Consider the following 12789-nt stretch of genomic DNA (forward strand, 5'->3'; position numbering starts at 1 on the left):
TATTATATATCATGGTGTAAAGAGTGTCCCCATCGGTTATACATATTATATATCATGGTGTAAAGAGTGTCCCCATCGGTTATACATATTATATATCATGGTGTGTAGAGTGTCCCCATCGGTTATACATATTATATATCATGTTGTGTAGAGTGAGACTATCAGTTATACATATTATATACAGTGAGGGGAAAAAGTATTTGATCCCCTGCTGATTTTGTACGTTTGCCCACTAACAAAGAAATGATCAGTCTATAATTTTAATCGTAGGTTTATTTGAACAGTGAGAGACAGAATAACAACAACAAAATGCAGAAAAACGTATGTCAAAAATTTTATAAATTGATTTGCATTTTAATGAGGGAAATAAGTATTTGACCCCCTCTCAATCAGAAAGATTTCTGGCTCCCAGGTGTCTTTTATACAGGTAACGAGCTGAGATTAGGAGCACACTCTTAAAGGGAGTGCTCCTAATCTCAGTTTGTTACCTGTATAAAAGACACCTGTCCACAGAAGCAATCAATCAATCAGATTCCAAACTCTCCACCATGGCCAAGACCAAAGAGCTCTCCAAGGATGTCAGGGACAAGATTGTAGACCTACACATTGCTGGAATGGGCTACAAGACCATCGCCAAGCAGCTTGGTGAGAAGGTGACAACAGTTGGTGCGATTATTTGCAAATGGAAGAAACACAAAATTACTGTCAATCTCCCTCGGCCTGGGGCTCCATGCAAGATCTCACCTCGTGGAGTTGCAATGCTCATGAGAACGGTGAGGAATCAGCCCAGAACTACACGGGAGGATCTTGTCAATGATCTCAAGGCAGCTGGGACCATAGTCACCAAGAAAACAATTGGTAACACACTACGCCGTGAAGGACTGAAATCATGCAGCGCCTGCAATGTCCCCCTGCTCAAGAAAGCACATATACATGCCCGTCTGAAGTTTGCCAATGAACATCTGAATGATTCAGAGGACAACTGGGTGAAAGTGTTGTGGTCAGATGAGACCAAAATTGAGCTCTTTGGCATCAACTCACCTCGCCGTGTTTGGAGGAGGAGGAATGCTGCCTATGACCCCAAGAACACCATCCCCACCGTCAAACATGGAGGTGGAAACATTATGCTTTGGGGGTGTTTTTCTGCTAAGGGGACAGGACAACTTCACCGCATAAAAGGGACGATGGACGGTCAAATCTTGGGTGAGAACCTCCTTCCCTCAGCCAGGGCATTGAAAATGGGTCGTGGATGGGTATTCCAGCATGACAATGACCCAAAACACACGGCCAAGGCAACAAAGGAATGGCTCAAGAAGAAGCACATTAAGGTCCTGGAGTGGCCTAGCCAGTTTCCAGACCTTAATCCCATAGAAAATCTGTGGAGGGAGCTGAAGGTTCGATTTGCCAAACATCAGCCAAACGTCAGCCAGTGGAGTTTGATAAAGGTGGGAGCAATGTAGTCCCAAGGTCTGGTGTGTGTGAGGACTTGTGGAACTGAATATTGAATATGTTGAAGTCTGTCCAATGTTTTGGCGGGGAGCCCATAGAGAATGGCGTTGTAAAACAAAGGTGTAAATAAGGGGTTTCAGCAATGGGGTCAGTGAGAGATGGTCTGAGTCGTAAGATATTTTGGAGGTGGAAGAAGGCTGACTTGCTGATGTTTCAGTTAAATCTCATGTTTCAGATATGGGGTTAAAATGACTGAGTGTGGTCAAATGTAACGCCAAGGTTCCTGACTGTGGATTTGGAGTGGATGGTGCAGCCGTCGATTGACATGTTGAGTTGCCCCAATTTCTTGATTAGGGAGTTGGGGACAATGACAATGTTTTGGGGTCGTTAAGTTTTAAAAAGTTATTGCTCATCCAAGTTTTCACTTCACAGAGACGGTCAACAACAGAGAGGAGTAGCCGAGTGGAGTTAGGTTTTGTGTGGGTGTAGATTTGTGTGTCATCTGCACAACAGTAAAATCTGAGTCCAAGTTGACAGAGGATCCGATCAAGGGGCAGCATGTAAATACTAAACAATAATGGACCTAACACTGAGCCTTGTGGGACACCTTGTGATACAGGGGCTGGGGCAGGCCTGCAGTTGTCAAGGGAGACAAACTGTTGTCTATCAGATAGATAGGAGTGCAACCAGGCAAGGGGTGTTCCAGATGAAGGGTGAGACTGATGCAGCTGTTGGTAGATAGCCTCCATTTTGTTTTGAAAGGAGGCCAGAAAACTGTCACAGAGGTCAGTGGTGATTGTGAAAGAGGGGTTGTCCAATGAAGGGAGATATGTGGCCAACGTCATGACAGTGTTGATGGTTGAGAAGAGCACTCTTGGGTTTCCTTGTTCATTCTTATGGATTTGGCTGTGGCAAGTGAGTCCTTGTAGTTGGGAATATGGTCTTGGTAGGCCTCCTTATGGATAATGAGCCCTGTCACTCTAGTTGTCATCCAGTGACTTTCATGGCACTCAGCTCAGGAGTGTATCGTGGCGCTGGGATGTTGAAGGGACCACCATTGTTTTAAGGTGGGCCAGAACATCCAGGTGGGAGGAGAGCATACTGTTGTAATGGGCAACCAGGTCAGTCACTGAGGATACATGAGGGCCAGGGGTGTCATGTGACTGCAGAATTTCATTAAGTCAACAGGGTTATTCCTTTTGATATTCATGTAGGTTATGGTGCGCTTGTTGGTGGGCTTGGGCATGGGGGCGGGCACACTGAACAGTATGGCCTTGTGGTAAGAGATGGGAATGTCCAGGCCCTAGAGGTTGGAGGGAGCCGTGCCAGGTCAAGTACATGGCCTCTGTCATGGATGGGGATGTTGCCATGCTGTGTGCAGTTGAAGCAATCCAACAGGGCCATAAAGTCTCTGGCAAAAGCACATCCATCAGAGTCCACATGAATGTTAAAGTCCCCGAGCAAAAGTGTGGCAGGACACAATGAACAGACAGATGTTAGGAGCTAACTCAGAGTAAATGGTGTGAAGAGTGAGACTATAAACTATCAAAATAAAGAAAGTCGCACACTCCATGTATAAACTCCCAGCAACATTTGGGAATCACTGTGCCTTCCTCGTGGTGAGTGAAGAGTGAGACGATCAGCTAACTCTGAGAGGAAGACTGTAGAGGTTTTAGGTGGCCGGTAGACTATAAGCAGTGGTTGAGGGACAGCTATTGTAAAGGCTATGCCTTCGAAGAAGGTTACCTGCAGTACAAGTTTGTCAGACCGATGAAGGACAGCAAGTCCACCTCCACGACCCACAGAACGAGATTTGTCAAGATTAACATAGCCAGATGGTGTTGCTTGGTTAAGCAGGTAATAGTCATTAGGTTGTTGCCATGTCTCTGTCAGGCACAGAACATTATTACATTTGTCCACAATAATGTCACTGATGAGTAGGGCTTTGATGGTCAGAGGAAGAGTATTCAAAATATCAAATTGCTGCAGTCAACACCACGACATTCAGCCATGAGACTGGAAGAGAGGGAGGCATACAGTTTTGTGTGGACTCTTTTGGGTTTTGAGTGGATTTCCTACACCCTTGCCGTCCTCGATGTCTGAGTTATAAATATTATATAGCATGGTGTGAAGAGTGAGACTATCAGTTATAAATATTATATATCATGGTGTGTAGAGTGAGACTATCAGTTATAAATATTATATATCATGGTGTGTAGAGTGAGACCATCACTTATAAATATTATATATCATGGTGTGAAGAGTGAGACTATCAGTTATAAATATTATATATCATGATGTGTAGAGTGAGACCATCAGTTATAAATATTATATATCATGGTGTGAAGAGTGAGACTATCAGTTATAAATATTATATATCATGATGTGTAGAGTGAGACCAGCAGTTATAAATATTATATATCATGATGTGTAGAGTGAGACCATCAGTTATAAATATTATATATCATGATGTGTAGAGTGAGACTATCAGTTATAAATATTATATATCATGATGTGTAGAGTGAGACCATCAGTTATAAATATTATATATCATGGTGTGAAGAGTGAGACTATCAGTTATAAATATTATATATCATGATGTGTAGAGTGAGACTATCAGTTATAAATATTATATATCATGATGTGTAGAGTGAGACCATCACTTATAAATATTATATATCATGATGTGTAGAGTGAGACTATCAGTTATAAATATTATATATCATGATGTGTAGAGTGAGACTATCAGTTATAAATATTATATATCATGATGTGTAGAGTGAGACTATCAGTTATAAATATTATATATCATGATGTGTAGAGTGAGACCATCACTTATAAATATTATATATCATGATGTGTAGAGTGAGACCATCACTTATAAATATTATATATCATGATGTGTAGAGTGAGACTATCAGTTATAAATATTATATATCATGATGTGTAGAGTGAGACTATCAGTTATAAATATTATATATCATGGTGTGAAGAGTGAGACTATCAGTTATAAATATTATATATCATGGTGTGAAGAGTGAGACTATCAGTTATAAATATTATATATCATGATGTGTAGAGTGAGACTATCAGTTATAAATATTATATATCATGATGTGTAGAGTGAGACTATCAGTTATAAATATTATATATCATGATGTGTAGAGTGAGACCATCACTTATAAATATTATATATCATGATGTGTAGAGTGAGACTATCAGTTATAAATATTATATATCATGATGTGTAGAGTGAGACCATCAGTTATAAATATTATATATCATGGTGTGAAGAGTGAGACTATCAGTTATAAATATTATATATCATGATGTGTAGAGTGAGACTATCAGTTATAAATATTATATATCATGATGTGTAGAGTGAGACCATCACTTATAAATATTATATATCATGATGTGTAGAGTGAGACTATCAGTTATAAATATTATATATCATGATGTGTAGAGTGAGACTATCAGTTATAAATATTATATATCATGATGTGTAGAGTGAGACTATCAGTTATAAATATTATATATCATGATGTGTAGAGTGAGACCATCACTTATAAATATTATATATCATGATGTGTAGAGTGAGACCATCACTTATAAATATTATATATCATGATGTGTAGAGTGAGACTATCAGTTATAAATATTATATATCATGATGTGTAGAGTGAGACTATCAGTTATAAATATTATATATCATGGTGTGTAGAGTGAGACCATCACTTATAAATATTATATATCATGGTGTGAAGAGTGAGACTATCAGTTATAAATATTATATATCATGATGTGAAGAGTGAGACTATCAGTTATAAATATTATATATCATGATGTGTAGAGTGAGACTATCAGTTATAAATATTATATATCATGATGTGTAGAGTGAGACTATCAGTTATAAATATTATATATCATGATGTGTAGAGACCATCAGTTATAAATATTATATATCATGATGTGTAGAGACCATCAGTTATAAATATTATATATCATGATGTGTAGAGTGAGACTATCAGTTATAAATATTATATATCATGATGTGTAGAGTGAGACCATCACTTATAAATATTATATATCATGATGTGTAGAGTGAGACTATCAGTTATAAATATTATATATCATGATGTGTAGAGTGAGACTATCAGTTATAAATATTATATATCATGATGTGTAGAGTGAGACTATCAGTTATAAATATTATATATCATGATGTGTAGAGTGAGACCATCACTTATAAATATTATATATCATGATGTGTAGAGTGAGACCATCACTTATAAATATTATATATCATGATGTGTAGAGTGAGACTATCAGTTATAAATATTATATATCATGATGTGTAGAGTGAGACTATCAGTTATAAATATTATATATCATGGTGTGTAGAGTGAGACCATCACTTATAAATATTATATATCATGGTGTGAAGAGTGAGACTATCAGTTATAAATATTATATATCATGATGTGAAGAGTGAGACTATCAGTTATAAATATTATATATCATGATGTGTAGAGTGAGACTATCAGTTATAAATATTATATATCATGATGTGTAGAGTGAGACTATCAGTTATAAATATTATATATCATGATGTGTAGAGACCATCAGTTATAAATATTATATATCATGATGTGTAGAGACCATCAGTTATAAATATTATATATCATGATGTGTAGAGTGAGACCATCACTTATAAATATTATATATCATGGTGTGTAGAGACCATCAGTTATAAATATTATATATCATGATGTGTAGAGTGAGACTATCAGTTATAAATATTATATATCATGATGTGTAGAGTGAGACCATCAGTTATAAATATTATATATCATGATGTGTAGAGACCATCAGTTATAAATATTATATATCATGATGTGTAGAGTGAGACTATCAGTTATAAATATTATATATCATGATGTGTAGAGTGAGACTATCAGTTATAAATATTATATATCATGATGTGTAGAGTGAGACTATCAGTTATAAATATTATATATCATGATGTGTAGAGACCATCAGTTATAAATATTATATATCATGATGTGTAGAGACCATCAGTTATAAATATTATATATCATGATGTGTAGAGTGAGACCATCAGTTATAAATATTATATATCATGGTGTGTAGAGTGAGACCATCAGTTATAAATATTATATATCATGGTGTGAAGAGTGAGACTATCACTTATAAATATTATATATCATGATGTGTAGAGTGAGACCATCACTTATAAATATTATATATCATGATGTGTAGAGACCATCAGTTATAAATATTATATATCATGATGTGAAGAGTGAGACTATCAGTTATAAATATTATATATCATGATGTGTAGAGTGAGACTATCAGTTATAAATATTATATATCATGATGTGTAGAGTGAGACTATCAGTTATAAATATTATATATCATGATGTGTAGAGTGAGACTATCAGTTATAAATATTATATATCATGGTGTGAAGAGTGAGACCATCAGTTATAAATATTATATATCATGGTGTGTAGAGTGAGACCATCAGTTATAAATATTATATATCATGGTGTGAAGAGTGAGACTATCAGTTATAAATATTATATATCATGATGTGTAGAGTGAGACCATCAGTTATAAATATTATATATCATGATGTGTAGAGTGAGACTATCAGTTATAAATATTATATATCATGATGTGTAGAGTGAGACTATCACTTATAAATATTATATATCATGATGTGTAGAGTGAGACCATCACTTATAAATATTATATATCATGATGTGTAGAGTGAGACTATCAGTTATAAATATTATATATCATGATGTGTAGAGTGAGACCATCACTTATAAATATTATATATCATGGTGTGTAGAGTGAGACCATCAGTTATAAATATTATATATCATGATGTGTAGAGTGAGACTATCAGTTATAAATATTATATATCATGATGTGTAGAGTGAGACCATCAGTTATAAATATTATATATCATGATGTGTAGAGTGAGACTATCACTTATAAATATTATATATCATGATGTGTAGAGTGAGACCATCAGTTATAAATATTATATATCATGATGTGTAGAGTGAGACTATCAGTTATAAATATTATATATCATGATGTGTAGAGTGAGACTATCAGTTATAAATATTATATATCATGATGTGTAGAGTGAGACCATCAGTTATAAATATTATATATCATGATGTGTAGAGTGAGACCATCACTTATAAATATTATATATCATGATGTGTAGAGTGAGACCATCACTTATAAATATTATATATCATGATGTGTAGAGTGAGACCATCACTTATAAATATGATATATCATGGTGTGAAGAGTGAGACTATCACTTATAAATATTATATATCATGATGTGTAGAGTGAGACTATCAGTTATAAATATTATATATCATGATGTGTAGAGTGAGACCATCACTTATAAATATTATATATCATGATGTGTAGAGTGAGACCATCACTTATAAATATTATATATCATGGTGTGAAGAGTGAGACTATCACTTATAAATATTATATATCATGATGTGTAGAGTGAGACCATCACTTATAAATATTATATATCATGATGTGTAGAGTGAGACCATCACTTATAAATATTATATATCATGGTGTGAAGAGTGAGACTATCACTTATAAATATTATATATCATGATGTGTAGAGTGAGACTATCAGTTATAAATATTATATATCATGGTGTGAAGAGTGAGACCATCACTTATAAATATTATGTATCATGATGTGTAGAGTGAGACCATCAGTTATAAATATTATATATCATGATGTGTAGAGTGAGACCATCACTTATAAATATTATATATCATGGTGTGAAGAGTGAGACTATCAGTTATAAATATTATATATCATGATGTGTAGAGTGAGACCATCACTTATAAATATTATATATCATGATGTGTAGAGTGAGACTATCAGTTATAAATATTATATATCATGATGTGTAGAGTGAGACCATCAGTTATAAATATTATATATCATGATGTGTATAGTGAGACTATCAGTTATAAATATTATATATCATGATGTGTAGAGTGAGACCATCAGTTATAAATATTATATATCATGATGTGTAGAGTGAGACTATCACTTATAAATATTATATATCATGATGTGTAGAGTGAGACCATCAGTTATAAATATTATATATCATGATGTGTAGAGTGAGACCATCACTTATAAATATTATATATCATGGTGTGAAGAGTGAGACTATCAGTTATAAATATTATATATCATGATGTGTAGAGTGAGACTATCAGTTATAAATATTATATATCATGATGTGTAGAGACCATCAGTTATAAATATTATATATCATGGTGTGAAGAGTGAGACTATCAGTTATAAATATTATATATCATGATGTGTAGAGTGAGACTATCAGTTATAAATATTATATATCATGATGTGTAGAGTGAGACTATCAGTTATAAATATTATATATCATGATGTGTAGAGTGAGACCATCACTTATAAATATTATATATGGGGTGGAGGATGAGAGTGGATTTTAGAAGTTCCGGAGGGTCCTTCCTCCATTTACAGGTGGGTAAACACACTTCACTGACCTAGAATACCACTGGTAGGTGTGCGTGTGTGTGCATGTGTGATTCTGAATTCGGTTTCTTCTGTGTGTCTTCCCATTGGTGTACACTCACCTGAAATCAAACCATCCAGTGGACAGTGTGGTAAATTGGTGGGTTGGGAATCAATTATAGTGTGGTGGGCTGACAGGCAGAGATACCGAGAGAGAGAGAGAGAGAGAGAGAGAGATGTCATACTTCCCCCCATATGTGTATGGTGACATTATGCTGTAGGAGGTATTTAAACCTTAGGTGTTAATCTATCCTCATCTCCTCTGTGTCGCCTTAGGCTCTGACACACAGACACATCGTCTGAGTGTGTGTGTTGTACAAACATCCCTTTCTGTCTACGTGTGCTAGTTAAATTAGCTACACACACTCCAACCATCATGCAACAGCATGTCCATGCTGGAGGGTGCTGTGACAAAATTAGCAAAAAAAGTGTTCTGTTCAGGAAGTAAGGCCAGTGTTTTTCACAGCGCTCTCATTCTGTCACTACAGCAGCAGCGGGTACAAGAGGGGAGCAGGTGTTTTTCATACAGAGTGATACAAGTAAAGAGAATAGCCAATTAGAGTTAAGCTTCACATGCCGTTTCTGTCCTCTAAAACAGTAAAATATTAATGTGCTTACCAACTGTCACATAGCTGCTCCCAAAGTAGGTGGCATACTTAATGTTTATTTCATTTCTACTGAACATATTTAATTTCAGCATGAGGCCTTATTTTTAATATCTCTCTTCTTTTCTCTCTCTCTCCCCCAAACTCTCTCTTCCAAAAGAAGCAATTAAGTAATGAACTTCTATTACATTGCAAATATAAACACCCCTCTCTCTCTCGCCCCTTCTCCCTCTCTTTCTCGCCCCATCCCTCTCTCTCTCGCCCCATCCCTCTCGCTCATGCTCTCTCTCACCCCTTCTCCCCAGCCCCTTCTCCCCCTCTCTCTCTCTCTCACACCCCCCTTCTCTCCGTATATGTGAGAGAGGGGTGCAGAGTGAAAATCCACCCACTCTGAATTTTTATCCAACTCATATTGGAGCTTTAATTATAGAGTAGTGAGGGGGTTCCCATCTATGAATCTATGAATCCGGAAAAGGATCCTATCTTACCTAAAACACTGTCATAGCCTGCATCCCAAATGGCAAAAACACTACTGGTCAAAAGTAGTGCACTTTGTAGGGAATATGGTGCCATTTGGAACGGAGCCACGGTCTACAGGGGAGACCCTCTGCACCAAACCCACGGTCATAATCTGCATTCACTGTCAAGAATATACAATACATCAAATGTGTGTGTGTGCGCGTCTGTGTGTCTAACTGTAGGTTAGAGATGAATGTTGCAGTGGTAATCAGGGATCGTTAAGACAGTCGACTAATCAGGTTTTTAAAAATCCTTCAGTCTATTGACGCACATGCTAAAGCAGTGTTGGTCAGACCATGAGACATACGGAAAATCGGTCTTCTCACAAAAATATCTGTAGTGTTTATGACCAACACGATGGTGTTCTCCGTTTTGCTCTACGACCACAACAAACATTACGAGATGTGTCTGAATGTGACACATACAAACAAAAGTGTCACGTGACTCGTCTGAAGGTAACTCATACAGTGCCTTGCAAAAGTATTCATCCCCTTGGTATTTTTCCTATTTTGTTACATTACAACCTGGAATTTAAATACTTTTATTTGGATTTCATGTAAATCGACATACACAAAATAGTCCAAATTGGTGACATGAAACTGAAGAAAAAAAAAGTATTACATTTTTAATTTTTTTAAATGGAAAAGTGGTAAGTGCGTATGTATTCACCCCCTTTGCTATGAAGCCCCTAAATAAGATCTGTGTGTCCTAAAGGTGTCCTAAAATACAGGACTATTAAAGGCCCAGTTCACTACTTTGTGAAAAAAGGTTTGCTGCAGCACACTCAGCACCCTACTTCCTGCAGCTATGGCTACTGGGCTCCCAGCTACAGTACTTCATTCGTTCGTTGTTTATTCACTCTTACTCACTGAACCTGTGAAACATAAGGTTTTCACGAGCGAGCGTCACTGCTGCCGATCTTTTGGGATGGTTTTCCATGACAGGCCACAATCTATCTCCTACTCCAAAGTCCTTCGCCAGGTTTCTTTGGGCAGCTGGCCACGCATCCTTATCCCATCTGCTGTCAAGGCTGTCTTTGGGAGTGTAGAAGTAGAAGATCAACTTTATTGTCTTGGACACAGTGCTGCTTAGGTTTGCACATTCCTGGTAACTTTCTCAAAATTCCCACTATTTCCAGAAATCCTGGTTAGAAGATTCCTCGAATAAATAGGGAATAAGCAGGAAACCTGGAATCCTCCAACCAGGATTTCTGGTAAACCTAGGAATTTGGGGAAAATAACTAGAATTTTGCAACCCTTGTGTTGTTTAGAAACAACATCTGACACACTATTGACTTGGAACCAACCCTTTACCCAACAGCGGGACACAGACATGTGTAAACAGCAGGCAGGCAAGCAATATTTATCTCCGTCTTGGATGAGTGACAAAATGTAGCTTTCCCTATTCACTATGGGTATTTGGCATGGACAGTTGACAGATACTGTGTTTGTATTAGTGATGGAAATATGACAACCCTTGCGTTTGTTGGGGAGAGGAGAAACATGACAAATTGTCTACTTCCCTATTATTATTATTCTGTCTCTCAGCTTTTCTCTCTCCATCCCCCTCTGAAGTTATTACCTAGAGAGGTAAGTTTAATCTGAGAGCCTTTGATTCTCTTCTCCCTTCTCTTTCATCCCTCACTCTGAACACTAATCCAGATGAAAAACCCTTCTAGGCCATCTACTTTACCCAGAGATATCTCATTCTCCATTTCTCTCGCTCCCTCTTAGCCTCTACTTCCCCTCAGTGTCTAGCTCTACCTCTGGAAAAATTATTCAACTCAGAAAAGTAATAAGAGAACACATTTATATTCAGTTAATAACCTTTAGCCCATTACAAAAAGAGCATTGGAGAGAACGAAAGAGGGAAAATGAGAGATTATGAAACAAACACAGACCAACACAAATATGGACACGCATCTAATGTCAGGCTGGTATGAATATTGCTGTCCATCAATGATTCTCAATTAAATTTACTGCACTTGAGCAACTCTTAGAAAAACAATGAACAAATGTTGCCCTAAGAGTTGGTAGAATATTATTTTAAATTATTCACAGCTGTAATGGCTGCCAAAAGGTGCCTCCACCAAATATTAACTTGAGTGTGAAAACATGTGCAATCAAGACAGTTTAATTTATTTGGAAGATTTTGATAAGTTTTATTTGTCTTTGAAAATGTGGGAGTAGGTTGTGTAGATTGGTAGGAAGAAAAACAGATGTATTCCCTTTTGAGATTTAATTTGAACTGAAGGCAGAAAGATGTGAAGACTGTGCAAGGGGTGTGTAGACTCAGTTGCGACGATGTTCTTGAGCTGTTGGGGAGTGTTGTTTTCCAGTTTGAGGTATGGGTTCTGAGTCAGAATAACCCTCAAAACGCAACACTGGACCTCAAAGCCAGTTCCACTGCATTTTTAATAAAAACATTTAAAAAAATAAAAATAATAATCCCCCCCATTGTGCCACTCTAATCAGGGACTGATTTAGACCTGGGAAACCAGGTGCTTGCAATTCATTATCAGGTGGAAAAGAAAAGCAGCAGGCTCCGGCCCTAGTAGGGTAAGAG

This window comes from Salmo trutta, chromosome 36 (genome assembly GCF_901001165.1).
Source record: "Salmo trutta chromosome 36, fSalTru1.1, whole genome shotgun sequence".
NCBI classification, from domain to species: domain Eukaryota; kingdom Metazoa; phylum Chordata; class Actinopteri; order Salmoniformes; family Salmonidae; genus Salmo; species Salmo trutta.